Source organism: Hetaerina americana, unplaced genomic scaffold (assembly GCF_022747635.1).
Source record: "Hetaerina americana unplaced genomic scaffold, ioHetAmer1.1.p SCAF_3, whole genome shotgun sequence".
Lineage (NCBI taxonomy): Eukaryota > Metazoa > Arthropoda > Insecta > Odonata > Calopterygidae > Hetaerina > Hetaerina americana.
Genome location: NW_027286874.1, coordinates 94,825,429 through 94,831,428, shown reverse-complemented (window position 1 = coordinate 94,831,428; position 6,000 = coordinate 94,825,429). Strand labels below are relative to the sequence as shown.

The 6,000-nt window shown below is 41.8% G+C and overlaps 1 protein-coding gene across 1 annotated transcript in view; it reads left to right on the top strand.

Moving 5' to 3' along the window:
* The first annotated feature begins 295 nt into the window (after positions 1 to 295).
* sn (fascin domain-containing protein singed) overlaps positions 296 to 6,000 on the top strand; it is a 144,685-nt gene continuing 138,980 nt past the window's right edge. Inside the window, exon 1 of the mRNA XM_071588399.1 lies at positions 296 to 435. The gene's annotated coding sequence lies outside the window, so the exon portion shown is untranslated. The remainder of the gene's footprint in view (positions 436 to 6,000) is intronic.

The window sequence follows — 6,000 nt, the reverse complement described above, 5'->3', positions numbered from 1 at the left end:
AGGGTGTCAGAAACGAGCATTTATGTGTGATATTTCATCATGCATATGTTGTTGCACTTCGTCCGAATTATCGGCTTGTGCCATCCGCATTGTGCAATTATTGCCATCGTGACTAGTTGGGCGCGTGCGCCGCTTGCTTTGTTTGTGGCGCCAGTGTCGCGCTCCTCTTCCTCCCCGCTACTTTTGCCCTCGCCTCCCCACTCCCGCCGGCATCGCCAACCTCCCCTCCGGAGGTCTCCCGACGGAGGGGTTGAATTCTCGTGCCCCGACTGATCCTCTTCAGTTGTCAGGAAGAGTTTGTAGTGTGTGAACGTGAGGCAATAGGCACCGAGCTTTCGCGGCTTGTTTGGTGGCAACCTGAGTTCGACACGAACGCAGTCAGCTTCTTTTCTACCAACTTGAATTTAGTGACGGTGTGGTTCGGAGGAGCGTAAGGTATGTAACTAATCACTGGTGGTCACACTGTTATCATTAAATTCGACGCCTGCAATCCGGGAAAACACAAATTAGAGCCGCGTATTCGTCAGTTTATCTGGTTTGGGATTTTGGTGGGTGAAAATCGGTTGGGATTACATGCCATTGTTGAAGGGCTTGAGGGTATTGTCAGAGGCTATTGGAAAATCGCTTTCAGGTTGAGGGTTTAGTTTAGAAGCGAAGAATTTATCTTGAAAATAGAAGCGTGAGTCGAGTAAAGATAGAAGCGACAATGTAGTATCAACAATAGCGATAAAGCATAGGGTACATCTGATTGAAGAACGTGAAGACATACGAGCATAACCTTACATGAAGGGGATTTGGGACAGTGACATTGACAATCGCACTTCTGCAATTGCATAAAATTTGCATTAGTTTCATGCGGTTTTGTCTCGGTTTTTGTGATAGATACTTGAATATGCTTCGATGCTGTCTATAAATATAGAACGCAGAGCACACATTTTCATGAGGGATGAAGTTTATATTTATTCGATAGCTGCTGGCATGTATCTTTAACTTACAGCCGTAATGATACCCCTTCGCTTAAGAAGCAAATCTGTTAGGTTTGATCCATTTTGCTGCTAATTTAAATGCATCTTGTTTTAAGCGAATTAACTGGCCATGGTACGTCAGCCTTCGATCGGCGGAATCTGAGGTAGAATACGAATGAGTTAGGGAATGAAATCGTTGCGTCCTCCTTTGGGTCCAGACAGCTCTTTCTACTCATCGCCCCGATTATCCCTCTTTAAGTGTTAGCCTACCTTCCTCTCTTTACTATCGAGGGCGTCTGCTCGTGTTTACCCCGCACGCCCTGAAAAATTCACTGCCCGAGGTGCTGGAGCGACCCACACGCGTTTGGTGGAATTGGCCTGCCGGGCAGCCGGCTTTCTTCCGATGCCTATGTTGTTATTTTTTCAAGTCCTCTTTTCTTCAAACACTCCCGCATCCGATAAGCAATGCGTAGTGGTTTCCTTAACTAGTGTGTCTATTCGGTATCGTTATTGGATTGTCTTCCCTACTTACCCTGAGCGACTGTGAAAATGTATTTTTCTTTTTAAGACTACATTTCATCTCACTGCATCCTAAGTCATAACTTGGGAATAATTTTCATAATATCCTCCCGATTTAAAGTTTATATTTAAAAGGTATTGATTAATCCGTCGTCGACAATATATTTAATAGATTTTAGTGATGGCGGAATTTGAGCCATCTAGTACTCTGAGCCAAACGCAAATAAGAAAAATAAAATTAATTGGGAGAGATGTATGCTGTGCGGTAACTATGATTATGGTGATGATTTAGTGTAAGATTGACAGTAACCAGTCCATGGCTTTATGAATATGTTCCAACAGTAAAAAACTGTTTTAACATTGAAGTCTCAACGTATTGTCCCAAATTTCACGGAGTGTCAATCAAGAATCACAATGCTCTTTGTAGATTTTTAAATAGAATATTTCATCAAGCCATGGAATCATCGTTTTCCAAGCCGTATGGCGGGAAATTTAGATTACTCTTTCTGTTTTATGAGAAAAATTGGAATTTACGACCATGATGTTCATCAAATAGGAGGCATAGACAATATATTTCTACAGTACGGTTGCAGAAGAATAAAAATATTAATATGTTGCAGCAAATATTGCGCGAATGGAGAAACAAATGGCTTCAAACCTGGGTTTAATAATAAATATAACGTGGCATTAAAATATATCTTCAAGTATCTAGAAGTTCCAAAATATATTTGCCATATCCATCGAAGAAGATAATATATCAGAGAGTTGCGATGCTGTTGAGAATCAAATTCCTCATTAATTATATTTTACTTTGAAGAGTTACATTTAAGTTTTTAAAGTATAATGTTAAATTTTCATTGTTCTCAATTTATATGATTAGATGCCCTGGTCATGCGCCACTCATTTTCCTCTATAGTACTCGTAATAAGCTATGAAATCTCATGTAAGATTTAAATAATGTACAGCAACCTTAATTATTGTATGATTAAGATTATTAGTCCACTTCTTATTTATAATCCCAATATTAATTGCCAAAAAGGTGAATTCTTGTTAAAACACCGACTCATTAGAATTTGATGGTACTAAAAATCTCGGGAACAAACTGGCATTGTGTCATAATTTTTCCGAAACATTACATCTTTTCGTCTTTTTATTGTTCCCTGGAGGCAGTTAACCCCTTCCTTTCTTTCCGGGGATGCCTTGACTACATACTGATAGAGAGTAGTGACTTCACATGCCGAAGTCGCTTGACTTACGATGATGATAAAATTCTATCTTCTGGCTCTGAGATCCCGGTGAATGATACTTGTTCAATATATTATTATTAGAGTGTTTGCTCTATTAATAAGTAATTTGACAAGCTATGTTTACCGATATTGACAAGAAACGTCAAACAAAAAAACAGCCTGTCCTGAAATGTGAATTTCACAGGCCATAGGGCTGAGAGATGTGGCGGGGTCAACTTATGCCATGCCTTCATGTTGAAGAATATTTAGCTGGTTTTGTGGTTGCGTACGTTTCTGTCCGCTTGGCGAAGCGAATTGTGTCTCGCACACGCCGTGCGTTCGTCGAGAGAATATTGATTAATCGCTTAATTAGGGTATACCAACAATATTTATATTGATCAATGCTGTGCTAGTGAAACCAAGTTGTGGAGGTGAAGTTGAAATTTAAATATCAAGTGGGTATAGGTAGGAGGATAGCAGTAAAAAAACGGGAATGTTTGGTGCCACTTTGAAAATGTCTATTTGTAAGGAATATGACAGGACGGAAAATGTAAGCAGTAGTCCGAGGAGGAAGACTAAGAAAAATGCGTATACCAAATTAAGTTGACAGGAAGATTAACACCTAGAGAATGCTACTATGAAGGACAATTAAGGATGATGATTGAAGTGAAAACAATCTAATTGGCATTGCTGCTATAATTATCAAAATAATCATCGATTTAATTTCAGACCGGCGGTGCAATTAGGACACGCTCCCGATCTCTCAGTCAATCTTCGCATGCCTTCTTATCCGTTCCTCAGTCTTTCATAACAACTGTATCGGGTTTAAAAAACTGTATGATCGCTGATTGGCGAATTGCTTCCTCTGTCCGCTCGGACGGCATGAATACGTGCGTACATAATTTTACATTTCACCTTCGGTGCATTTCCACGTTCTCGTTGACGGACGTTTTACTCCCTCGACCTTCTCGGAAAAGAAAACTGATTTCAACGGAGTGGGAGTGAGGGAAGGATAGGAATTTTGGTGCACCTTCCGGCAGCTTATAGTTGTGAGCTCTCCGGGAGGTCTTTCCGCAGCAACTTCGGGCAGTACCGCATGGAGGGGAAGGCTTGGGGAAGGGGGGAACCTGTGTAGTATGTGTGCCGGTGGGGATGAGTGCCGGGTAGATGATCAAAATCTGAGCGGGGAGGGGAGGGGGACATGGAGACTGGTTTTGGTACGTGTGGGAGAGGGGGGGAAGAGGAGGGGGTGAAGTGACAGCGGGGGAGGGGGAGGAGAGGAGCGGGGAGGTTAGGGCCTCGTGTTTTCTATTGGCGAGGTTAGGGCCAGGCGCCCGCACACCCACCCTTATCCTGCTCTTTCCATCTCGGCTGTAACTTGTGGATCCATTCGCATAGTGGTTTCATCTAAGTGCGTTCATGCTAGTTGATATGATCTACGTCTATCGTCTGTTGCGGAGCTTCTGGGATTGCTCGAGGCAATGAAATAGGGCTGTAATTCGTTCCCTGAGTTATCTCAAGGAGTCAAAGAATTGGGTTTTCGTCTGTTGCATTGCCTTGCTCCACTATCCGATATGATAATCAAGTGACATCGGCTATAGGAGAGTAAAGATGAATAGGCTCCTCTCTTTCTAAATACGCTGCGCTACGGAACCTCAATGCTACTTCTCTGAATCGATTTAATTCATTAGTAACTAATCAGGCATGTAAGCCAAAAAGTTTTATTTACCTAAGTTGGTAACTAAATAACTTAGTAGTATCTTCTTGTATCCACAAAGATTTAATTTCATTTTACACCGAAAGATGCCTGTCATTAATTTGACTAATTGAATTACAAGTATATGGTGCTTGATGATTCCAAGTGAACATAGAAGTACCAGAGAAGCGTGATTTTCAATTTAGCAGTGTTTTGCTGCTGGGGGATTCCGGGTTTAGATCTGGGTGATGATTCTGGATACCCCCAGTCTTTGGTTTCCAATCCTACTGGAAGATCTCAGGAGGCAAGAGGGAAGGAATTGCTCCTTAACTATGATTTTTGAATTTCATAGGCCGTAGGGCTGATTATTTTGATTTATTTTGCCATTGTAGTACACACAGTTCCGCGTTGAAATTACGTTTTATTCCTGACAGGAATCATGTGTATTCGATTGATATTTTTATTTTTCGTGAAATTGGAACCATTTTTCGGTTTCAGAAATGATGGCGACATTCCGCATTAATTTTAACGCACATCTTTCAGAGAATAAATAATTGGGTACACCGATCCACCGAAATACAAATCTCAATTATTGAAAAATTATCTTTTTAGGCTCTTGAGTGAACACTTTTTCTCGTCTCGGATTGATCTACTTGATCACACTACAAAGACTTAAGTTTACTAAATCGGAAAACGTGAGCCAAGAGAGTCTTTTCCGTGACTAAAGCTAGCGACTGCCCTGTATCATGTTTTTATAATCACTAGCAATCAAAGCATGAGTAGGGTAGGGCAGCGTAGACTCCGTGGGTGCGGCATTCACGCTAACGAGAACAGATTTTGGGGAACGGTTAGGGATGAGACATTATTTTATTTGAAGCATTATTTTTCTCCTGTGCTCTTGATGATGCGAAACAAAAGTGAAAAAAAAACAATTTCATCCGCCTAACCTTGCGCTTGCAGGTATTTGTGACGTCAATCGGGGGAGGAGAATGTAGGGTGGAGTCGATGAGGGACGGAATGTTAGAACCCCACTATCTCAAATAGTATGCGAGCGAATGGGAATAGGATATTGAGAACTGGTCTATACTTTCCAATGACCCGTCCTCTGTGTTGTTAGGGCGGTTGACGGGAGGTTTGGGTTGGGCTTGGGCGAGGCTGCCTTCCCTCCCATTGTGAGAGGTAGTCGAGCGGCTGAGCCGTCCTCTGTTCGTCGCCCTGTCCGCCAGCTCATTGTTTCATTGGAGCCGACGTCTTGCACCGAAGATCTTTTGTCGAGGAGTAACAATGAAGACTGCGCCCCATACTCTTCGTGCCCCGCAGGCATTGTGAGCGTAACGAATTATTGGCAAAGAGACTTGGCGTGGATGGAGGAAAAATGGATGGCAAGGATGGTGTTTAATGGCCAGGAGATGGCGCATAGATGATAGAGTTGCCTTGAGGTTCGGGTTATTTGTTTGGACGTCATATTTCGAAAACGATTATTTTTTTTTGTTTAACCAAATTTAATGCAGTTCAAATGAGAAATTAAATCATGCAGCAAGCTCTGATTTGGACTATATTTTAATTAGCTCCCAGCAAAATTCTCTATGTTTGT